The 25,202-nt window shown below is 55.2% G+C and overlaps 1 long non-coding RNA gene across 1 annotated transcript; it reads right to left on the bottom strand.

Moving 5' to 3' along the window:
* Positions 1-10,296: 10,296 nt before the first annotated feature.
* On the bottom strand, positions 10,297-24,390 carry LOC142071965 (uncharacterized). Its single transcript, XR_012668254.1, has 3 exons — positions 23,973-24,390; positions 20,150-20,259; positions 10,297-13,362 (listed from the first exon to the last, which is right to left on the bottom strand). It is a non-coding gene; the product is annotated as an uncharacterized LOC142071965 (long non-coding RNA).
* Between the last annotated feature and the right edge of the window lie 812 nt (positions 24,391-25,202).

Genomic DNA, 25,202 nt, shown 5'->3' with positions numbered 1-25,202 from the left:
TATAGAGCCATCTGCTGTCAGAAATCTCTTCTACATGTAAGTACTTGGAGACTGTGATCAAGTCACCTGTTGACCTTCTCTTGGATAATAGTCTATCACAGTGAGGCATGTTTTCAAGACCTCTATAGCAGTTGGTATTGACTCTAGCCATTCTTGGGGTAACAGGAAAGGTACCATTGCCTGGAATGGAGTGGTGTTCTTGCTACTTTATTTTAAACTCCAGGGGGTACCGAAGTATACTGGAGGGAGACGCTTTAGAAATGGAGATATTTATCCTTGTAAATACAAGCTGTGATTTATACTGTGGTAGTGCCTAGGAACCCCCATCATGGATCAGGGCCCCTTGTTCTAGGTGCTGCACAAACACAGAACAAGAAGAGGTTTCTTGTCCCAAGAAACTGACAGTCCCAGTATAAATACGTTAGAGAGTCCAAGGCCAGAAGGAACTAATGTGATCATAGTGTCTGACATCCAGTATAACAGAGTCTAGGACTTCCCTGAATTGATAACAGAATCTCCGTATAATAAAAAAGTAAAGACCTGTATCTATGCCATGCCAAGAGTCCTCAACCATTCTGCTAACAGAGGTATCTCAACCAACCACCACACTGACATGACACCGAATCTGCATGCACCAGTTTCAGCGGTTCTAAGGAGTCAGTGCCATGAAGGGGACTGCTCAGAGTGGGGATTACTTAGTCCAGCTGCCACAGTTCTTCAAAGGTTGATTCACCACCTGTACAACCCAACACAAAGTTGCCAGCGCAACCCACCCATAACCCACCATTCACAAATCAATACCACCAGCACACACAACAACAACACACACTCACGGCCTCTTACTGCAACGCTTACGCCTCAATGGCTCCTCCAGATCCTTCTCCCGCCCCCTCCCGAGCTGCCAGCCTGTGCCCCCATACAGACAGCACCCCGCTCTACCGAAACCTTTCCCCGCGCCCTCCCTAACTGCCAGCCTGTGCCCCCATACAGACAGTGCCCTGCTCCTCCCGAACCTTCCCCCACCCCCTCCCCAACTGCCAGCCTGTGCCCTCATACAGACAGCGCCCCGCTCCACCCAAACCTTCCCCCGACCCCTCCCAAACTGCCAGCCTGTGCCCCCATTCAGACAGCGCCCCACTCCTCCCAAACCTTCCCCCTCCAGCTCCCTAACTGCCAGGCTGTGCCCCCATACAGACAGCGCCCCACTCCTCCCAAACCTTCCCCCGCCACCTCCCCAACTGCCAGCCTCTGCCCCCATACAGACAGCGCCCCGCTCCTCCCAAACCTTCCCCCGCCACCTCCCTAACTGCCATCGTGTGCCCCCATACAGACAGCGCCCCGCTCCTCCCGAACCTTCCCCCGCCACCTAACTGCCATCGTGTGCCCCCATACAGACAGCGCCCCGCTCCTCCCAAACCTTCCCCCGCCACCTCCCCAACTGCCAGGCTGTGCCCCCATACAGACAGCGCCCCGCTCCTCCCAAACCTTCCCCCGCCACCTCCCCAACTGCCAGCCTAAGCCCCCATACAGACAGCGCCCCGCTCCTCCCAAACCTTCCCCCGCCACCTCCCCAACTGCCAGCCTGTGCCCCCATACAGACAGCGCCCCGCTCCTCCAGAACCTTCCCCCGCCACCTCCCTAACTGCCAGCGTGTGCCCCCATACAGACAGCACCCCGAACCTTCCCCCGCCCACCCCAACTGCCAGCCTGTGCCCTCATACAGACAGCGCCCCGCTCCACCCAAACCTTTTCCCGCCCCCTCCCTAACTGCCAGCCTGTGCCCCCATACAGACAGCGCCCCACTGTTCCAGAACCTTCCGCCAGTACCTCCCGAACTGCCATCGTGTGCCCCCATACAGACAGCGCCCCGCTCCTCCCGAACCTTCCCCCGCCCACTCCCTAACTGCCAGCCTGTGCCCCCATACAGACAGCGCCCCGCTCCTCCCGAACCTTCCCCCACCACCTCCCTAACTGCCATCGTGTGCCCCCATACAGACAGCGCCACGCTCCTCCCAAACCTTCCCCCGCCACCTCCCTAACTGCCAGCCTGTGCCCTCATACAGACAGCGCCCCGCTCCTCCCGAACCTTCCCCCACCACCTCCCTAACTGCCATCGTGTGCCCCCATACAGACAGCGCCACGCTCCTCCCAAACCTTCCCCCGCCACCTCCCTAACTGCCAGCCTGTGCCCCCACAGAGACAGCGCCCCACTGTTCCAGAACCTTCCGCCAGTACCTCCTGAACTGCCATCGTGTGCCCCCATACAGACAGCACCCCGCTCCTCGCAAACCTTCCCCCGCCACCTCCCCAACTGCCAGCCTGTGCCCCGCTCCTCCCGAACCTTCCCCCACCACCTCCCTAACTGCCATCGTGTGCCCCCATACAGACAGCGCCACGCTCCTCCCAAACCTTCCCCCGCCACCTCCCCAACTGCCAGCCTGTGCCCCCATACAGACAGCGCCCCACTGTTCCAGAACCTTCCGCCAGTACCTCCTGAACTGCCATCGTGTGCCCCCATACAGACAGCGCCCCGCTCCACCCAAACCTTTTCCCGCCCCCTCCCTAACTGCCAGCCTGTGCCCCCATACAGACAGCGCCCCACTGTTCCAGAACCTTCCACCAGTACCTCCCGAACTGCCATCGTGTGCCCCCATACAGACAGCGCCCCGCTCCTCCCAAACCTTCCCCCGCCACCTCCCTAACTGCCAGCCTGTGCCTCCATACAGACAGCGCCCCGCTCCTCCCAAACCTTCCCCCGCCCACTCCCTAACTGCCATCGTGTGCCCCCATACAGACAGCGCCACGCTCCTCCCAAACCTTCCCCCGCCACCTCCCTAACTGCCAGCCTGTGCCTCCATACAGACAGCGCCCCGCTCCTCCCAAACCTTCCCCCGCCCACTCCCTAACTGCCATCGTGTGCCCCCATACAGACAGCGCCCCGCTCCTCCCAAACCTTCCCCCGCCACCTCCCTAACTGCCAGCCTGTGCCTCCATACAGACAGCGCCCCGCTCCTCCCAAACCTTCCCCCGCCACCTCCCTAACTGCCATCGTGTGCCCCCATACAGACAGCGCCACGCTCCTCCCAAACCTTCCCCCGCCACCTCCCCAACTGCCAGCCTGTGCCCCGCTCCTCCAGAACCTTCCCCCGCCCCCTCCCTAACTGCCATCGTGTGCCCCCATACAGACAGCGCCACGCTCCTCCCAAACCTTCCCCCGCCACCTCCCTAACTGCCAGGCTGTGCCCCCACAGAGACAGCGCCCCACTGTTCCAGAACCTTCCGCCAGTACCTCCCTAACTGCCATCGTGTGCCCCCATACAGACAGCGCCCCGCTCCTCCCAAACCTTCCCCCGCCACCTCCCCAACTGCCAGGCTGTGCCCCCATACAGACAGCGCCCCGCTCCTCCCAAACCTTCCCCCGCCACCTCCCCAACTGCCAGCCTAAGCCCCCATACAGACAGCGCCCCGCTCCTCCCAAACCTTCCCCCGCCACCTCCCCAACTGCCAGCCTGTGCCCCCATACAGACAGCGCCCCGCTCCTCCAGAACCTTCCCCCGCCACCTCCCTAACTGCCAGCGTGTGCCCCCATACAGACAGCACCCCGAACCTTCCCCCGCCCACCCCAACTGCCAGCCTGTGCCCTCATACAGACAGCGCCGCGCTCCACCCAAACCTTTTCCCGCCCCCTCCCTAACTGCCAGCCTGTGCCCCCATACAGACAGCGCCCCACTGTTCCAGAACCTTCCGCCAGTACCTCCCGAACTGCCATCGTGTGCCCCCATACAGACAGCGCCCCGCTCCTCCCGAACCTTCCCCCGCCCACTCCCTAACTGCCAGCCTGTGCCCCCATACAGACAGCGCCCCGCTCCTCCCGAACCTTCCCCCACCACCTCCCTAACTGCCATCGTGTGCCCCCATACAGACAGCGCCACGCTCCTCCCAAATCTTCCCCCGCCACCTCCCTAACTGCCAGCCTGTGCCCTCATACAGACAGCGCCCCGCTCCTCCCGAACCTTCCCCCACCACCTCCCTAACTGCCATCGTGTGCCCCCATACAGACAGCGCCACGCTCCTCCCAAACCTTCCCCCGCCACCTCCCTAACTGCCAGGCTGTGCCCCCACAGAGACAGCGCCCCACTGTTCCAGAACCTTCCGCCAGTACCTCCTGAACTGCCATCGTGTGCCCCCATACAGACAGCACCCCGCTCCTCCCAAACCTTCCCCCGCCACCTCCCCAACTGCCAGCCTGTGCCCCGCTCCTCCCGAACCTTCCCCCACCACCTCCCTAACTGCCATCGTGTGCCCCCATACAGACAGCGCCACGCTCCTCCCAAACCTTCCCCCGCCACCTCCCCAACTGCCAGCCTGTGCCCCCATACAGACAGCGCCCCACTGTTCCAGAACCTTCCGCCAGTACCTCCTGAACTGCCATCGTGTGCCCCCATACAGACAGCGCCCCGCTCCACCCAAACCTTTTCCCGCCCCCTCCCTAACTGCCAGCCTGTGCCCCCATACAGACAGCGCCCCACTGTTCCAGAACCTTCCACCAGTACCTCCCGAACTGCCATCGTGTGCCCCCATACAGACAGCGCCCCGCTCCTCCCAAACCTTCCCCCGCCACCTCCCTAACTGCCATCGTGTGCCCCCATACAGACAGCGCCACGCTCCTCCCAAACCTTCCCCCGCCACCTCCCTAACTGCCAGCCTGTGCCTCCATACAAACAGCGCCCCGCTCCTCCCAAACCTTCCCCCGCCCACTCCCTAACTGCCAGCCTGTGCCCCCATACAGACAGCGCCCCGCTCCTCCCGAACCTTCCCCCGCCACCCCCCTGCCAGCCTGTGCCCCCATACAGACTGGTGGCACTGGGGGTCGGGGGGCAGAGTACCCGGGCTGCGGTGAACGGGGAAGGTGGTTCTCCCGAAGGGGTCGATCCTGCCTCTCTTACCCAGCTACAGCATCCACAGGGCGGGGCTCACAAGCGGGTTCTCCCGGGGCCAGCGGCGGCTGCCCTTTTTCACCTGGCTCATTTGTGCGGGTTCCTGCGGGTTCTTGTCATGATGCTGTCGAGCTGGTCAGTGCAGGGACAGGCTCGGCGTCCCGGGCATGCTGAGCTTGGTGTGAGGAAGGGGATGGAGCTACTTCTGGGCCCGAGAGTGCTCCTCGTCCACCTCCCCTTCCCCCCCCTTCCTCACTCCTGTACCGAGCTGACCAGCTAAGGGCCACCTGGAACCTCCCGCAGGGACAGGTGGTCGGGGAAACACCTTCGGGGTTTCTCCACCATGGATGCAGCGTGGGGTTGCTGGGCCTGTCCTGCGGGGCCTCGGTCTCGCGGGGTCAGACTCAGTCAATGGCACGTAGGCTCCCGGCGGCCTGCGTGTTGGCTCTCGAGGGTAACGCACTGCGCGTGCGCGTGTGTTCGAGTGCAGAGCCCACGTGCTGACATCCCGGTCCCTGCGGTGTAATCCTCACTACTGCGCCCGCCAGGGCCTTAGAGGGGTGACTCATGGCCATGGTGGAGCCGTCGGTCCACCCGCCGGAGTATCATGACCAGCAGTTGTAAAGTGACGGGCCTCAACTGTGCTGCCAGCGGAGGGCGCCCCCAGATTTCGCTGGAGCCAGTTAGGGGAACTCCCTCCTTCGCTCTACTCTCGGGCCTGGTCTGCCCTGGGCAACGGACCTGAGCGAAACTGCTGCTCCCCACCGCCAGGGAGGTGGGGTCCCGACAGCTCTTTTCCTCGGCGGGGGGTTGACCTGGTGGCCGGTTTGCAATGAGAAACTTTTTCCAGGCTTTTTCCCTGGGGTTGACCTGGTGGCCGGTTTGCAATGAGAAACTTTTTCCAGGCTTTTTCCCTGGGGTTGACCTGGTGGCCGGTTTGCAATGAGAAACTTTCCAGACCTTTTCCCTGGGGTTGACCTGGTGGCCGGTTTGCAATGAGAAACTTTTTCCAGGCTTTTTCCCTGGGGTTGACCTGGTGGCCGGTTTGCAATGAGAAACTTTCCAGACCTTTTCCCTGGGGTTGACCTGGTGGCCGGTTTGCAATGAGAAACTTTTTCCAGGCTTTTTCCCTGGGGTTGACCTGGTGGCCGGTTTGCAATGAGAAACTTTCCAGACCTTTTCCCTGGGGTTGACCTGGTGGCCGGTTTGCAATGAGAAACTTTTTCCAGGCTTTTTCCCTGGGGTTGACCTGGTGGCCGGTTTGCAATGAGAAACTTTCCAGACCTTTTCCCTGGGGTTGACCTGGTGGCCGGTTTGCAATGAGAAACTTTTTCCAGGCTTTTTCCCTGGGGTTGACCTGGTGGCCGGTTTGCAATGAGAAACTTTCCAGGCTTTTTCCCTGGGGTTGACCTGGTGGCCGGTTTGCAATGAGAAACTTTTTCCAGGCTTTTTCCCTGGGGTTGACCTGGTGGCCGGTTTGCAATGAGAAACTTCCCAGACCTTTTCCCTGGGGCTTTTCCTTGGGGTTGACCTGGTGGCCGGTCGGAGCCGGGCTGGATCCTGGGGGCTGGTTTGCACTCAAGAGAAAATGGCTGCCCCTTTTCACTGGGGGACCCAGGGGTGGGGTACTGGGGATGCAGCACCCGCAGGTGTCACTGGGGGAAGGTGGCCGGGGCTGCTGTCAGAAGCACACAACATGCTTTGCAGCAGAGCCCCCCCCAGTCTGTGCGGCGGCCCCCCGTAGCGGGGGAGGGGGAACTTTTTTGTGGGGGCGAGGGGCGGTTCAGGCTTTTGGCCCCGGCAGCCAGTCGGGGGGCTCCGCCACTGAGTATCGGCTGCAGGACCCGCCGCCCGGGGCTCAGGCTCCGCTCCCAGCCCCAGGTTCCCCGGCTGCCGCCTGGCCCCGCCGCCCTCTCTACGCTCCCTCGCCCAGGGTCCCCCGGCTGCCCGCTGGCTCCGCGCCCTGGGGGGCTCCGGCTCCGCTCCGGGCCCCTCACCCCAGGGTTGCCGCCGGCGCCCTCTGCCCCGGGGCTCCGCCGCTGAGTATTGGCTGCAGGACCCGCCGCCCGGGGCTCAGGCTCCGCTCCCTCGCCCAGGGTCCCCCGGCTGCCCGCTGGCTCCGCGCCCTGGGGGGCTCCGGCTCCGCTCCCGGCCCCTCACCCCACGGCTGCCGCCGGCGCCCTCTGCCCCGGGGCTCCGCTCCTGTGGTCCCCTAGCTCCGCTCCTGGCCCTGCCGCTGATTATTGGCTGCAGGACCCGCCGCCCAGGGCTCAGGCTCCGCTCCCAGCCCCAGGTCCCCCGGCTGCCGCCTGGCCCTGCCACCCTCCCTCAGCTCCCGCGCCCAGGGTCTCCCGGCTGCCCGCTGGCCCCGCGCCCTGGGGGGCTCTGGTTCCGGCTCCACACTGGCAGCGAGAGGGCTAGGGAGAGCCTTGGGACCCGATTATGTTCCACGGAGATGGGTGTTAAAAGACGGTGACCTATCCCAGGTCAGGGCTGACCCAGAAGGAGAGCAGCGCTCCATTTCTTTTGGTGGGAGAGAATCCTGGTTGCAGCCCTGAGCCTGCACTCGCCTGCCAGCCTGATGAGCTCCTACCAGGGGGATCGACCGGACCCTGGGGGATCTCAGAAGCTTGTTGGAGACAAGCCCTGAACAGAAGGGCGGGGTCCCAGCGAACATTCGCTGGACGAGCCTGCTTGGAGCGGTGGGATTGTTTTGGTTCCTGATTCCCTTTGGACGTTGGTGGGAAGTGGGCCTTGGCCCACCGCCACCTCACACCTCGCAGAGACATGCCGCTGGGTGAGTTGTGCCCTGGCAGGCCACAAGAAGGCACTGCCTGGGTAAGGCGGGTACTCACCAAAATACCTGTGAGTCCCCGAAACGCGGGTTGAGGCAAAGGAGGAGGTAGGAAGGTGCCTGGCTCAGCATTGAGCTGTCTAATCTCTGTCTAACCCCTCTTCTTCTCAGTCAGCATGGAGGTGTCTGAGAGATGCACCTATTGATGCTGAATTCTAGGTATCCAAGTGGCTCCCCCCCACTTCCCTCCCCGGCAAGTCAGACCCGGCGAACACGCCTCTTGCCGTTTCTCTATGGCTAGGGCCATAGTTTGTGGACTCTAGTGTGTCCCAGATCCCTTTTCTAAAGCACCTTATAAGCAAAAAGTATCGTTATCCCCTTTCGAGAGGCTTCCCCGAGGTAACGCACCGCCGAGTCTGAGCTAAGATCAGACCTCCCGCCTCTCCTTCGGCCACTGTGACCCCCGATCACGGTAGCCACCGCCAGTGCCACATGCCTTGGAAGGCCTGAGGGGGAGAGCAATTCCCTAGGGCACCCCAAGGGGCTGTGGCTCGGAGTCAGGGGGTGACATTAGGAACGGGAGAACATCGGCTGAATGTCAGGAATCACTTCCCAGCCAGGAGGTCTACTAGACTGGGAAATAGCCTCTTGAGTAAAGTGGTGAAAGTTTTGGCCCTAGAGTGGGCCAGGAAACAGTCCCTGGCATAAAGGCCCGTCCTGTATTGACCCACTCCAGCGCAGGGGGTGGGTACAGGGCGTACCACCCAGCCAGAGTTACCCAGCATAACAACTTCTAGCCATATTTACCATCGCCACCCACATTGCTCACTACACATTGCATCACACGCTTTGGGGTTGGCTTGGTCAACCCAGAGGACGCAATCTCTGCACAGCACGCTCTGGCCACACACTGCCCATGCACCACCTGCTGTTCACCTCGCCTTGCATCCCAAGCTTAGCCTGTCCCTTGTAAATGGTACCCCTTGTCTCAGCTAGTGCAGGCATCCTGTCTCTAGCCTGCCGAGCCAGTGACCTTCCCAATCGTGTCCACTCAGAAATGAGGCAAGTTCTTTATGCCCAGGCCTATGTCGGGACACAGCTTAGATCTGTTGCTGGAAGAGCAAGGAGAGGGTCTGAGGGCCGGGGTCCTTTCTGACGGCCGGGGGAGAGCTGCAGGCTGGGATGAAGAGGACTATCAAATGCGTCGAGTTGTGGCCCTGTGGCTAGAGCAGCAGCTGAAGAGTCAAGAGGTCTGGTCTCTTCCCAACTCACCATGATCTTGGCAAGGTCACAGCCACTCGCCCTGCCTCAGTTTGCCCATCTGTAGATACCTCTCAGGGATACTGTGAGGCTTCAGTCATTCATGAATATAAAGCACATGGAGGCTGTTGGTTGGAAGGTGATGGGCAGAGTGTTATTATTGCTTCTCCGTAAGCCCACGATTGTCCCACTCAGGAGTGATCTGCATTGGTCTGTTCCAATAAACAGCACAAGCCCAACAGTATCTGCCTGCCTCTGAAATGTGATTAAAACCAGGGGGAGGTTTTAAATATTCAGCTTCCCTCAGGAGCTCGCAGCAAGAGCTGATGTTAATTGAGAGTCTGGCACACAAATGATTATTGATTCCTTGGCTCTTTAAAACACACTAGGCTCAGGGCCCAACTTGGCAGCATCCTGTTGAACAAGGCAGACAGCTGAGGGGGAGGAGGGTCTGCTAGCAGCTCTGGGGACTGCACTGGGAGATATTTTATCCACTGCTTGTGTTCCAGAAGCTCTTGGAGGCCCTAGCCAGGGTCAGACACATTCTATGAAACAGTCCCTGCCCCAGCCATCTTACAGTCTAAACCAAGAGGAGATGGGAGAAAGGACGGATTATCATCTCCAGTGTAACAAGGGCTGAAATGACTGGCCTAAGACGGAGACGGAGAGTCTGTGGCAGAGTCAGAACCTGAGCTCCGAGCTCCTGCGTCCCCATTCAGAGCCTGATCCTCTCAATACGTGGGCAATAGACTGGCATAGTGCTTGTGATCATGTCTCCGAGGGGCTGGCCTCACCTGTGACACTGGCAGACCGGGTGCCAGCTCCGGCCAGAGCCCCAGGCCAATTCACTTGTGTGTTAGTGTAGTTCAAAGGGATTGTTAAATGTGTATGAGTGTATTTGGGATTTAAACGCCATGAACACTAGTGGGATGTTACCTGCATTGTTTTCACTTATCTGTATCCCATTATAACATAGGAGCAAACATTTACACTGTGTAGACCCTGTAACTAAATAACCCATCAGACAAGAAAGAAGCCTTGTTGAATGCAAATGAAGAGCTTTAACAGAAAAGAGCTAATTTCAAAGCCAGTGGCCATTGTGTGTGATGATCGGAGGTCAGAGACTCAAGGTGCATTCCTCATTCACCATCATCAAAGGGAAAGCCCACGTGGGTAGTGACACTGTCCGCTTTTTTTCTGTGAGAAGAAGCTATAAGAATATCCTGCCTCTCTGGACTCTAACAGGGAAGTGCACTAGATACAAAGTGGAGATCCCCAGACCCAATCCGGGTATCCTGAAAAGACTTTTTTGGAAACTGGCTGTTTATTTTATCACGGCCACCATTTGGAATTACACACTGTGACTCACCTGTGCATATAGTTTACCTGTTTTACCCCCTCAATAATCCTCATTTCCTTTTCTTAGCTAATAAACCTTGAGTTAGTTTACCATAGAATTGGCCGTCAGCGTTGTCTTTGGTGTAAGATCTAGAGTACCGATTGCTCTGGGGTAAGTGACTGGTCTCTTGGGTCTGGGAGCAACCTGACGCAGTGTGGATTTTTGTTTAAGTGACCTTTTATCAGGAGTTCTGGTAGGGCGATACCGTCCAGTACGCAGTACCACAAGAGTTTTTAGCGGGTACGGGGTACCGGAAAGACTTGGGGCTAGGCCCCGCTCCGGAGCAGGCTGGGGGGGCTGCACTCTGCTCCTTGAAGGAGCAGAACACAGCTAGGGAGGGCATTCATTCTTTAAATGGCTTTATGAGCACAATACATATGCTATCAAACTTAGACAAAGGCTTTGTTTAAGTTTTCTAGCATATGTATTGTGCTGTTAAGTTGGTCAGGAGTCCTCAAGAGGGGAGGGGTGGGGCGGACAGAAGGTGTTTAAATAGTGGTTTTGATTCTGTTTCTCCCCATTGGTCTGAATTATCCTTGACACCCATACTGCATCACATCCAGTCCAAATCAGCAGAGGAATGCCTCTGCCTGCACTGACCAGCAGATGTTTGGATTCTGATGTCAGCCCAGTTCTGCAGCCCAACGGGAATCAGGTGTTGTCCTCAGTGTACACAGAATTCTTCTTTGCAGCCAAACTAGTCTAACATGCATTTTGTGAACTGGAACTGGAGCAGCAAAACAAATGCCTCCTTTTCCAGCTTTGTGGGTGAGAGAACTATAAGTGAAGATGATAATGCCGGACACAGAGGGCCTTAAACCGGCTGCCTCAGGAATCTGCCAAGAACTTTGCTGAAAATATGTCCCTCAACGGAGCTAAGACGTATCACACATTTGCCCACCTTTACGTGACTGACACTCCTTCTGATCTGAGAGCCCAGGCATTGGCAGTTTCATCCAGAACAATTTACAAACTTGGAACCTAACACTGTAAACCCTTCATCATTTGATCAATCCCATGGAAGACAATGGGACTATCTGCATGACTATGGACCACTTTTGTGGTCTGGTAAGCGTTTCAGGAGTCTGTTCCTATAAAGGAAGTTGAATCCCCCATTGAAATGCAATGTTTAGGTACAATACCATAAAGCAGTTTAGGATACAGTTCTTCTTAAAATTTGTCTTTTAAGAAGTCAGACATATACTGAAATGGCTCCTCACCCAGCTCCCATATTCCATATAAACAGACTGAAATACTACATATGTGGGGGGAAAGTGAGTTGTTAAGCATGTTGATGTTTGTATATACAAAGGGAGGTGTCGGAGGGGATGGGGAGAGTGTGGGGGCCCCTGGTTGGGGTAGGGTGGGAGGAGTCACAGGGAGGGTCACCTAGGGAGGTCACGTGCCCCCCATTGTGTCCCTCCCATGAGTGCAGTACCAGCAAGAAATGATTTCTACTTGCACCACTGCCTTTTATCACAATGTCCGGTTTGTCGGGGTGGCAAGATAGACTGGAGAGTCTTAGAGGACTGTCTGTGACTCCAGAGTAAGACTGGTAGAGGGATCCAGGTGTTCACATTTGTTACTGGCTTGGTGAAATCTAACTATAGAACTCACCATCAGCTTGGGGGATCTGTCTTTTTCTGGAAGCCTGGCCTGAGGTTGTGAGTCACTCCAGACAGCAGGACATGTCTCCTCCTGTGGACTGGCCTCAGTGACTATAAACGCCTGTTGCATTAGCCAGGTAGTTTGGGGGGTTGTGAGGATTTTTTTCTATCTTTAAATTCTGTAGTACAGGGCTCATAAGCAACCCTACAACAACAGCAGCGCAGTGTGCAGAACCCAGCATGCAGGAGTGACCCTACGATAAGAAACCAGTGTGCAAAGCCCAGTGCTTGGAGTGACCCTACAATAACAAAGAACGTACATCTCAGCGCTGGTGGGTGACCCCGCGCGAACAAAGCGGCGTGCAGAGCCCAGCGCTGGTGAATCATGCGACAGTTCAGCTTGTCTCTCAGGTTTCTAGTTCACACAGCGCTTGCTGTTATTGACACGAGCACCTCCTACTTTACCCAAACACACACATTTTAGCTTTTACTATAACAGCAAAGTCTCCTGCTCTCATAACCACCCAATTCTCAGCCTTTGGGTATATTTTACACTTGGAAGGGGAAGGGGAAGGGGAAGGGTGGCTATTGCATGTATTAACATGCTTGCAGGGTTTAAATAGATGCCAGGGGATTGCTGGTTAGCTCAGTGACAGTGGGCTGCACACAGCGGTTTGTTGTTATAGGCTAGCTTGCGTGTGCGGGATTGTGTGCACCAATCTGTTGTTGTTGGGTAGTGTCATGGGGTGACTTGGCCCCTTTCAGCGGCCTCCATCCATCTACAGGAAGGGATGGGGGAATTAGACTTGGCTGGGGCTCATTAGGGAATCCCGGCTTGGAACTGATGCTTGTGGACCATCTGGAGTGCTTGATCCACCTGGTCTGTACCATCTGGGGAGGGGGTGGTCAGGTGGAAGAGGGGATTTAGGAAATGGATGGAAGTGGAGGCAGTCAAGGTAAGAAGGCCCAGGAGTGAGGAAGTGTTGGGTCCTTACCTAGGAGATGAGGTCAGAGCAGACCCTGTCATGCTGTCCTGCCGGGGCACAAGAGCATGAGAACCAACCTTGGGGCAGACTGTTAGGAAGCAGAGCACAAACCCAGCTGGTTGTCAGTTCAGTACTTAGATTCCAACTAGTTATCCAATGTAACTGCCTCAGGCAAGATGACAGCTAACGGTGGGGTCACAGACATCCCCTTGGGTGTGCTGATCTCTCTTGTCCCCATGGTGAGCCTGCCTTTGTGACAGCTGGTCTGTTACAGCAAGAATCACAGCAACATCCAGGTTACTCCCGGTCCCAAAGGAATGGTCAGTTGCACTGTAGATCTCATACCCACGACAATGCTTGCAGCCAATCCTATGATAACCTATATACAGATTTATTAAAAAGGAAAGAGTCATTTACAAGGTTAAAGCAAGTAAACAGATACACTAATGAGTTCAATCTTAAATTTAAAAAGATAATACAAAGCTTCTATGATAAGCAAGCTTTGTATGTCTTTTAGGACTAACTCAGGCTACACATTGGGGTTCTCTTGCTTATGCCTAGAAACCTTGCCACTCCAGAGTCCAGGCATCATAGAGATCCAGTTCCTTCTTGTTAAGGGTTTTTATTCCCTTCCCCCCATGTGCTCTGAGCTGAGAACTCAGCTGACGGAAGGAATCCACTTGCACAACTCATCTTCATGGAGGGAGGGCAGAACAGCCAATGTCTTTTGTCCACTTTAATGTCCCACAGTGGTTTGTCTGGTGTCAATGCCCCTTCCCTGTTGGGCAGGACGTAACACCTTCTGCTGGAGACCAGCACTTCACACCAGTTACTGTCTCTCTCCTGTCTGATGATTTACACGGTCACAGAGGCTCACAATACAACCGCTCAAATAGTACCTTACAATGTGAAATACAGATGTTATATCAGACTAATGCAGAGAGCAACTCACAAGTATTCAGTAAAGTCTCAGCACTAAACACCTTCTTATAACCCTAATCCCCGTTTTAACAATACTAACGTACAGCTGAGCCAGACTGATTTCAGCCATGTATTTGTCAGTGTTCAGCTGAGACATGGGGACCTTGGCATGAGCTGGTCTGCTAGCGTCACAGACCCTATCCAGAAGTACTGAGAAAGGAGGCTGCAAGGGATAGGATCAATGCCTGGAATGGGCCCATAACTCAAGGGAAGCAGTCTCTGTGAGTTAGGGACCGGAGGAAAGGACAGCAACCAGATTCAAGGGGAGCAGTTGGTGTCCCAGGAATGAGAGGTCCTGAGGAAAGGACGAAGAGCATGGCAGAGGAGGAGGAGATCTTAAACACAGCAGCAGAGAAACAGGTCTGGTGGTAGCCAAATTCTGGAGGGAGGATCTAACGGGGCAGCTAACTGGCTGGGATTTCCTACATTGGCTTGAACACTGGTGCAGGACATCGCGATAGACTGGAAGGAGGACACTGTCACTCAGGAAGGGTCGGATGTTAGGCGTCTCTAGCCAGAGGGCCAGGTCCCAGTGGCAGTATAATAGAAGGTTAAGCTGGACTATACGTTCAGCTGCTCAGTGTAACATGCCTTATCAGCGCACAACAGCCACTCCTGGCAGTACATTACATGACCATACAGAGAACACATCCCCGGTGTGTCCCTCGGGGAAGGAAGCCCGGGAGCCAGTCCACATCTGGTACAAGTGCCTGATCAGCAACCTGCCCTGTACCAGCCGTACATGACAGGCAGGAGCCAGTCTAGAAAGCCACAAGAGGGCACTCTGGGGCGGGGCAATATAGCACAGGGAGGGGGTGTGCGTTGGGCCGCAAGCACATCCTGTAGGGCCCTGATTCGCCATTTCTTGTTGAAGAAAAAGCATTGTTCCCTGTTAGGGTGGGGAGCGGGAACGGAGACATCGCTCCTACAGATCCCGCAGCTGGGTGGAAGAAAACTGGGTTGAGCCTCCCGACCCTGACCAGCGTCTCTTTCCCTGCCCGCTTTATCCCTCCTATCGCTTGTTTTCCACACCAGGTCCTGCCATCGCAGCGAGAAAGCCCACGCGTCCCATGGTAACCGAGGGGACGCTGATGGTACATGCAGCCGCTTTGCCCTTTGCTCGACTATAAACCCCACGTCTCCGGTTGCCCCTCCGGGACATCTGTCTGGCAAGCTACAGAAGGAAGCAGCTGGCGGCCGTCTCCGAAGTCGGAGGTGCCCAAGGAGGCCTGCAGACAAATTAGCTGTGACTGGCTCTCCAGACACCTCTTCCCGGGGTAGCCTTTGGTCATGTTAGCTGGAGGGAGGAGAAACGGCATTTGGAAGAAGAGTCAAATGAGAAAAGGGCACCCGCGTGTGCAGGAGGATGTCGCTGCTGGTGGATAAGAGGCATTGGCTGGAAACACACTAGCACGTGATGTGGCTGTTTGCCTGCTCGGAACTGGGCTGAGAACCTCCTCCGTCCCCGGCACCAGCCAGGGCCCTGTGTTGCTTCTTTATCGCAGCAGGTGAATGCTGACGTCCCTGGAAACAAGGGGGCTAGTCGATCTGATTTTCTTACTCCCCCGCCCTTTCTGGTTCGTTGGCGTAGGGTTGGCCATGAGTGCTTGGCTGCAGGGCTCCCTCTCTTTGCCTGCGTCGGATCCACACCCACACATGCTTTCTACCCCACACCTACGTGTCCACTGCTATTTCCCATCCCCTCCTTCCTGCTCCCGACTTTTGTTCCTCTCCTTCTCCCGTGCTCAGCATCTCGCCTGCTGTCCTGCAGCCCCGAACGCTGCTCTCCTGTCCTTCAAAGCCCTCCTTGGTATCCCCCTCCCGAATGGCTGTCCTGTGTCTTGTCTAACGTAGACAGGCTTTTCGGAGCTGGGGGAGGTGCCTTTACGTTTCTGACACACCATGTGGGGAAAGATTTGTGTGACGATCATGCTAAGAATTGATGGAATAACAATGACCATAGAATCCCTCCTCTGAAATGTGCTGGTTTTGGCATTAAAATATTTCACTGCCCAAAGCCCTCACCTGGGACCCCGACCTTCTCCCAGGCGACTTTATGGCCGTTTGGCACAGGAACGAGGTGATCTTTCTCCTGGCTGGTTGTTACTGACACGTTGTATTTGTCTCTCTGTGCTTCAGGGCCTGTCAGCTCATGTGACTGTCCAGAACCCCCCAGGTGCTGGGAGTAATTATGACCACGGATGAAACCTATCCACTTTCCAGAGACCCATCAGCTTCGTTGGTGAGAGCATCCCAGGGTAGCTCTGGTAATTCAATCAGAGTCTGTAATTCGCTAATGGGCAGGATCGATTCTGGGCCACAGCCGAAAGGGGCTTTGTTTCCATCGCCCCAGCCCTTTGCCAGCTGCTGCCAGGTGAGAATGACAGAACTTCACCCCCTGGCATATTCCTCTGTGGCAGAGCAGAGCGCGCCTTGCTGGAGCCTGTCTGGACCATATTCCCCAGGGCCGGGCCAGGATCCTTCCATACAATCCAGGATCCAGGCCTTTGTCCAGCCTTAAGCGTCCCAAGCGATGGGGGACTATTCCAGAATCTAGCACAGAGGTCCCCAAACTGTGGGGTGCGCCCCCCTGGGGGGGGCATGGAGAAACGTTCGTAGGGCACGACGGGGTCTGGGACAGCCCCCACAGCGGGTGTGGAGGGAGCGCCACCCAGCCCCGCTCCGCTCCCAGCTCTGCTGTGGCCCCATCCGCGGCTCCTGGTCCCAATCCCGGCCCCATAGCCTCAGCCCCGGACCACAGCCCGGCTGTAGCTCTGCACCAGGCCCTGGCCCTGGCCCCAGTCCAGCCCTCAGCCTCTGGCCGCAGCTCCATTCCCAGCCCCAGTCTCAGCCCTCTTACCCCTGTCTGTGTCTCAGGGGGTGGGGGGAGGAAAAGGGTATTGAGAGGGGTAAGGGGGGCCATGACCCTGAAAAGTTTGGGAACCACTGGTTTACCAGATTTCATTGTCCGAAATCAAAGATGCTGTAGGCGCACTTCAGCCTCTTTAGCAGATCACTTTTCTCTGAGGTGTCTGGAGCACACGAGCCCTGAAGAAACATGTCCTTGAGGGCAGTGGCCTTAACAGGGAGGGCTTGGATTGAGGCATGTTTCCATGGGGACTGTTGTGATAATTGGACTGACAAATTGACCCTAATGGTGAGCTCAGTTGTAAAAAGTCTATGAAAGTTCACGAGATGTCACCATAACCTATAAAGGCAAGTGTTGATGGACAGTAGGGCCAGTAGTGTTGTGTTATAAGCAGGTGCACAAGAACTGGCTAGAGAGACTGGATTAGCCCAGATTAAAAAGAGACCACATTATGATAACTCAAGGACAGTGGTGTTGAAACCATGCTGGGTAAAAAGAGAAGATATGGACCTGGAAATGAATAGACCAGCATTGATGTGTCAGATATTAGGCTTCACGCGTGGACAAAATAATGAGGGGCCAGGCTATTCCACCCACCATTCCCTTTGTGAGTCCTTCAAGAAAGAGACTTTGGGGAGAGATTAGGGAAGAACAGATGGAGGCTGCTGGAGTGAGTGTCACCATCATGGCTGCCACCCCCACTGTCTCCTGGGACCCTGGGCCTTTGTCCTCCTGATCTGGAGGGATGTCTGGGTCAGACTGGGCCAGAGAGAGGGACCCAGATGACATCACCACCTCTGCCGGCTCCAGCTGAAACCCAGCCACCACCTGGGATGAAACGGGATCTGACTTTAACAACAGCTCCAATCCATCTCAACTCCCTTCTCTTTCCACTCAAGGATGGTTATTACCATCTTTGGTAAGTACTAAGAGACTGTCAGTCAAGGGGCTTTTTCCTTCTGAAAACTCTCTCCAGCTAAAGGCAAATGGAGCAAGGGATGGTGTTAAAATCAAAGCCTGACTCAGTACTTTCCATTTCAAATGCTTTCTCTGGTTTTCTTTCTTTTCTGTATAATAAAAGGGCAGAAGGACTTTTAGTAATGTGTTTGCCCTGCTCTGAAGCAGGCTGAAGTCTGTGTACCAAACCTCAGACCTTATTTACCACTGTTTAAGGTTGGACAGTGCCTGGGTTATATTAACAGCTTTGGCTCATTTAATCCATCTAAATAACTACAACAGGGCCCTCCGCTGAGATAGTCTTGATATGGCCAGCCTTGGCTGAGGTGCCCTTACCTAAGGAGGTCTTAAAGGAAGACCTTTCGCTGACAGGTCAGTGAAGAAAATGTACAATAAAGCCAACTTTAAGTATTCTCCATATGAAAAATGCTGGCACAGTTTCCTTCCAAAACGCACATTCGTCCTGCTGGAATAAACCCAGAAAAAGAAGCCCAACCAAGTTTGTGCCAAATTTCCTTCACAAAAATCTCCAGTGGGCCAAACCAAGCCCGGGGAAGTGAAGCCCCAAAGGAATTCTGTTTGAGAACATTGCGAGCAAGTGAAAATGTGACTCAGAATGGAACGGGCATCTCCTGCTTAGCCGTAGTGCAGTGGTCCCCAAACTTTTCACGGTTGTGCCCCCCTCACCCATCTGCACCCCCCCCTCGGGGCTGGGACCATACCTCTGGGGGGGAAGGGTGTGCAGACAGCGGTAGGGGGGCTGAGGCTGGGGCTGCAGCTGTAGCTGGGGTGGGTCTGGGGCCGGACCAGGGCTGGGAACCGAGCTGCAGCCAGGGGCTGGAGCGCGGAGCGGAGCCGCATTTGGGGGCGGGGCCGGAGCAGAGCTGGGGGCGGAGCGGGGCTGGGTGACACTCACTCCCCACGGGTGCTGGCAAGGCCGCACCACACCCCACTGAACATTCCTCTGCACCCCCCCTAGGGAGACGCACCCCACAATTTGGGGACCACTGCCGGAGCGTTAGCACCAAGGAGTTGTGTTGATGCAGCGACCGTGCTCCGGGGAGGGACACTAGGAGTTTACTCCCTATGTTGGCCTCAAGACGTTGATAGTGTTCGTCTAATTCTGTAAAACTGGCCCGTTTCCAGCTTTGCTCAGGGAGTGAGGGGCAAGGTGAGCCGCCAATTAATTGTGCAGATGCCATATACTCCACGTGCTGATCACCCCTCCCCGCTCCTCTGCTTTGGAGCATCCAGGCTGCGCGGAGCATCTGGCACCTGTTGAACACCGTGCTGCCTGAGGATGGCTTGATCAAGCAATCCCACCGTCCCATGTGCTCTGTTGGAACGGCAAGCTGGCCTGCGCCGTTCCGCTCAGTGGCGCTGTTTCACACGGGGAGGCAGTTTTACAAAGTGTCCTTTAAAATAAGATCTCACTCATTCTCTGTTTGCCCAGACATGGCCTCCCTCCCCCAAACCTCCTGCACACCATCTTTCGAATTTTATTGTGTTGCCTTTTTAATATTATTGTTACAACCTCTTTCACCCCCATCACCAACCCCCATCACCATGGTACCCCGGCATCTCAAAAGGCTGAAATGGACACATTCAAAACCTCAGTAAGAAACCAAACATCATGACCCTCTGCAGCCCTCATCTGATCCTTAACGCTAGGAAACCAGGGGCATGTCTACACTGCAATAAGAGACCCACAGGGGGAGGGTCTCAGAGCCTGGGCCCAGCCTGAGCCTGAACATTTACACTGCTATTTTAACCCCCAGAGCCTGAGCTCACTGACCTGGGCTGAGTCTTGGTTCTGCACGTTTTTTAGTGCAATGTAGATGTACCCTGGAAGTCCAGGTTTCCCTTTCTGCCTCAGAGACTCAGCTTAACCTGCTTCAAGCACTCTGACCAGGTGACCCCCACCACCTAGCCCAGCGGCCCAGCTAGCTGGCTCATTCGTGATCCTGTCTAAGACCTGGGACTTGCCTCCAGTGTTAACATTTACAGGGGAACGAGACTGTTGTATCTCATACAGGGAGCAGAGGTTTAGCTGAGCGCAACAATGAGCAGCTAAGTATGGTGATGAACAAAAACTAAATGACTCCTCCCCATTCTAGATAACCTCACAGTAGATCCAGTGTCAGCTTTTCCCAGACTGGAGATAAGATGACTATTATTCATAAACAACAAGATCTAAACTCTGTCCATTCAAATGTGTTTCACTGCGTTTCTGTGTTCTGAACTACGAGGGCCCAACCTTGCCCCACATCACTGGCATTACATCCCTGGGCAATCACGTGTGTTTAGAAACATGCTAGCCAATAAGAGCAATATTCTACCTTTCTATATCCCCCCTTACCTCAAGGCATTTCACAAACACACCTCCCTGTGGGACAATCACCTCTGCTTAAACAGCTTGCAGAGTTTACGGACATGTCAGTCCATGGCCCGAAAAAAATTGCAAGACACCTGCAAAGCAAAGGCCAATATTAGACATGATGGAAGGAACTGCCACGGACCTCTAGGGGACCTGGAAGCCCAGTGCCCCCCTACTCCTGGGAAAGGAGACAGTGCGGAGATTCCTACCAGGGCTTTCTCAAAGGACAGTGCACAACTGCTTCCACCTTTCCTATCGGCCTCTGGCAAGTAGCAACCTCAGCCCTGGGCTCCTGTTTTGTTGATGGAAGAGAAAAAGACCCTCCCCCTCCCCCCCCCCCCAAAAAAAGACTCCTTGGTACTTTTGGAATGTGGGAGGGGTAGGAAATAGACACGGGGTAAAAGAGGTTTGATAGTCTACCCTGTACCCTATCCCTCCTCTGCCTCTGTTTTCAGCTCCTCCACCCCGCGCAAACAGCTGAAGTGCTCCTTACTGCTGATCACAGCTTTAGCCCAAGCAGCCGCTAAGTGCAACTGACAGGATTCTTGACTTTTCCCTGGGGCTCACAGCTGCAGTGTAACTGCCCAGGGTCTTGCTCCTTCCGCACTGCCGCGCCTTGGGAGAGATACAAGCAGCAGCCTTGCAGACACAGAACCACTACGCAGCACTAGTTCATACTCTGTGGGTTTTCTTTGTCATCACAATGAGATGAACATCAGTTTCTACATAACGAATGTGTAAGGCCAGCGGTTCTCAAATGCGGTCACCAGGGGCTTTTCTTGCGGCCTCAGCCTCATGGACTGTTATGGGGGGCGGGGGCAAAATAGCAGCCCCTTCCTGTTGCTCCTGGATGCCCGGCCTTGGTGTCGATTGCTGGGGCCACCAGCACTGGTTGGGCCCTGCTCCCCCTGTGGAGATACCTGGGGCACAACGCTGGAGGACCAGGCAGCTGGTGAGTTTCCCACCTTCCTAAGGGTGGTGGGGTTCAGGCTTTGGGCTTCAGCCCTGGGGTGGCGGGGCAGCAGGCTCTGGCCACAGGGCTACGGGCTCCAGCCCTCCACTGCCTCCCGCCGGCGCCTCCCCGGACCCCTTACCCCCACTCCATCTAGGGCTTAATTTCTCCCCAGGCTTGTTGACAGGGCTGAGTAAGTCTGCTGTGAATAGTGATACTTCTGTTTGTTAATATCACTTTTCACTGCAGACTTATTAGCTAGCAATACATAAATTACAATGATTTTGCAGTGTATATTTATTTGTTTTTCCTAAAGCTAAATGAAGTATTTTAGGAAAAAGCGTGAGAGCGGCCACCAGCAAGAGTTGGTGGCCGCACCCTGAGGCCACCAAAAAATTTGTTCTGAGAACCCCTGTATCTAGGCCCTTTATTTGACACGTTGGCAAGAAGGAAATTTTCCCTAGAGAGTAAACTGATGGCATCAGGAATTAGTCAGCTGCATCAGTCTCCTCTTCACGTCAATCTAAGTTTGAGAAAATAGTCACAAGAAGGTGCCAACTCCTCATTCCACATACAGCGTTACGTTGAATGCACCCAAAGCTAGGGACACCGGTAGAGCCCTGCGCAGATACCAAATCTGGATCTACATCTGATCCGCAAACATGGTACGCGGGGATCTGCAGACTTGCAGGGCTCTAGCCATGGGGATGCTGCATAGCTGAAGACACAGACCCCACAGCCTTGTGTGGCAGCAGGAGCGGACACGGGGCAGGGAGCCAAGATTCTTCAGCTCTAGGTATGGCTCTGTCCAACTTCTTACGCCCTGCCCATCACATAGGATGTGCCAGACTGGATCAGACTTCTGGTCGATATAATCCAGTATCCTGTCTCTGACAGTGGCTAGAACCAGCTGCTTCAGAGAAAGGTTCAAAAAACCCCACAGCAGGCAGATTATGCCAATTTCCCCCTCCCCCACAAAGATTTCCCTCCTAATCCCTTCGTATCCATATAAATGTCCAGTCCCTTTTTGTTGCTACATTTTCAGCCTCAACAACATCCAGTAGCAGTGGGTTCCACAGGGTAATTATTCACCATGTGAAAATGTGTTTCCTTTGATCAGTTTTGAATTTCCAGCCTTTTCACTTCAATGAATGTCCCTTTGTTCTTGTGTTATGAGTCAGAGAACAGACGCTCCCAATCTACCTCCACTGGACCATACAGACTTTTATCTCCTCTCTTTCATCATCTTTCTCAGGTAAACAAGACCAGGCTCTTCAGTCTTTCCTCATGAGAGGTTTTGTTGTTTTTTTTCCCCCAGCCCCTTGATTCTTGTATGAACTCCACATCAGTGATCCCACTGATAGGAGTCCTGTCACTGGCGTGTTAGGTATCCTCAAGCAAGTCATGTCATCACTTTGTGCTTCGCTTTCCCACTCTGTTAAATGGGGATATCAATTCTGACCTACTCCGTGGGGTGAGGTGTGAAGTTTTCTGAGTAGACAAGAGTGGACAGTTATTGGTCTGCGTGAAGTGGGTGACTTTTACTGTTAATATTGGCCCAGCTTTATTATTTTGTATAGTAATTAGCTGAATATGCATCTAGACTCATTGATTTTAGGGCCAGAAGGGACCCCTATGATCTAGTCTGACCTCCTGCATAACAAAGGCTAGCGGAGTACTTTCAAGGGCTCTGTTTTTCATTTCCAGCATCTGGCCTGTAGGCATCCGATACATGAGGAAGTATCATTTCTCCCCCTGTTCCTCTGTCTGTCTCTCACACACACACCCAGCTCCAGAAGGGAGAATTGCTGTCTTGCCCTTCCTGAGGCTGCTGCATGGTAGGGTGTCTGCTACTCTACCCTTCCCCCAGGCTCCATATTTTGGGCAGCTGCTGCCTCCCACACAGCTCCAATACCAGCCTCTGCAGCAGCTGAGAGCTGTGCTAAGCATGATATTGACATGTTCTTGACATTTTCACAGCCACACCTTAAGTTCCCAAAGGCTGCAGTGAAAATCACTAGGGTCTTCCCCACTTCTCTGCTGCCCCTTAGCAGAGCCCTGAGCAGCACCAGGTGCCCCGGAGTTGTCCAGATTCACACAGATAGCCCCACATCAGGTCATGCTGGGAAATTTTCTCTTCCTAAAAAGAAGAGCTAGAAACATAGGGCACCATTTTCAAAGGCACTGAGCACCCACCAATTCCACTGGAGCTCAGCGTCCTGGAAAAGTTGGGCTATTTTAAAAAAAGAATAAAAGCTTAGATTCTGCAGGAACTAAGGGTTCATGCCCCGGACTCACCAGTAAGGTAGCAGCATTTGAGTGCTGATAGAATTGTCGAAATGCCATAGAACCCCTTTCTACACAGACTCTGCTGTGGGCCATGTCTACTACCAATCCCACTGGCTTCAAAACCAGCGTTCCCTGTATCTCAGGTACCTAAATGATCCAGAATTCCTACTCATTTCCATTTACCCCTCTCTCATCACACCCTCGCCCCAGCACTTCTACAGCCAGGCTACCAAGAAACACACCATCAGACCTTAATACCCAGTAATATATAGGGGGAGAGCTCACCACGTGCCCCAGCTGCATTGCTCCTTCCCTGGCACACTAGTTATTGTCCCAGCCGCTCAACAGACATTTCCCTGGCAGGGCTATATTCATTGTGGGGACAGAGGCTCCCAGCCAAGCCAGGCTCAGCACAGCTCCGGCTGAATCAATGAGTTCCAGCCCAGCGGCTGCCTGCAGAACCCACAAGGAGCAGGTAACCTACAGAGACAAGAGACCCACTAGAGACAGGGGAGATTAGCCAGCTGAAGAGCAGGGCTGGCGGTCACACTTCTGCATTCTTACCGGAGGCTGCAGCATGAACTTTGCTTTGCTTTTCCACTCTCCAGCTGCCTCTACCCGCTGAAAAACCTCCCCAGCAACCAGCCAGGGAACCCGCAGCAGACAGACCGACCCTGCCTTGGAGAGAGAGTTTCTCTTGGTGTCACAGGGGAAACTCCCCTCCCCACAGATGCCCAGGGAAGGGAAGGGAAGAGGGGGTGAGGAACGAACAAGGGTGGGAAGGAAGGAGGGGCGGGGGAGAGGAAGGGAAGAATTGAGCGGAGCAGGCAAGGAAGGGGAGAAGGAGCGGGAGGGGGAGCAGACGAGAGGAGTCGGGGCAGAGCAGGGGGGAGCTGAGGCGGGAAGCAAGGCGTGGGAGGGGAGCTAGGGGACGGGGAAGGGGCAAGTGAGGACAGGAGGGGATCGGGTTAGATGAGGGAAAAGGGGCGCGGCCGAGGCAGGTGTGGGGCGGGACCCGCGCTCCGGACACGCCCCCCCACGCTCCCATTGGCCCGATCTCCTCGCTCGACTGGCAGCCGGGGCCAAAAGCCTGAACCGCCCCCCCGCAAACGAAAAGTTCCCCCTCCCCCGCTAGGGGGGGTCTCTGCTGCAAGGCATGTTGTGTGCTTCTGACAGCAGCCCCGGCCACCTTCCCCCAGTGACACCTGCGGGTAGCAGCCCCGGCCACCTTCCCCCAGTGACACCTGCGGGTGCTGCACCCCCAGTCCCGCACCCCTGGGTCCCCCAGTGAAAAGCGGCAGCCATTTTCTCTCGAGTGCAAACCGGCCCCCAGGATCCAGCCCGGCTCCGACCGGCCACCAGGTCAACCCCAGGGAAAAGCCCCAAAGGAAAAAGTCTGGAAAGTTTCTCATTGCAAACCGGCCACCAGGTCAACCCCAGGGAAAATGTCTGGAAAGTTTCTCATTGCAAACCGGCCACCAGGTCAACCCCAGGGAAAAGCCCCAAAGGAAAAAGTCTGGAAAGTTTCTCATTGCAAACCGGCCACCAGGTCAACCCCAGGGAAAATGTCTGGAAAGTTTCTCATTGCAAACCGGCCACCAGGTCAACCCCAGGGAAAAGCCCCAAAGGAAAAAGTCTGGAAAGTTTCTCATTGCAAACCGGCCACCAGGTCAACCCCAGGGAAAAGGTCTGGAAAGTTTCTCATTGCAAACCGGCCACCAGGTCAACCCCAGGGAAAAGCCCCAAAGGAAAAAGTCTGGAAAGTTTCTCATTGCAAACCGGCCACCAGGTCAA

The sequence above is a fragment of the Caretta caretta genome, chromosome 4, assembly GCF_965140235.1.
Source record: "Caretta caretta isolate rCarCar2 chromosome 4, rCarCar1.hap1, whole genome shotgun sequence".
In the NCBI taxonomy this organism is placed as follows: domain Eukaryota; kingdom Metazoa; phylum Chordata; order Testudines; family Cheloniidae; genus Caretta; species Caretta caretta.
This window is presented reverse-complemented; position numbering and strand designations above follow the sequence as displayed.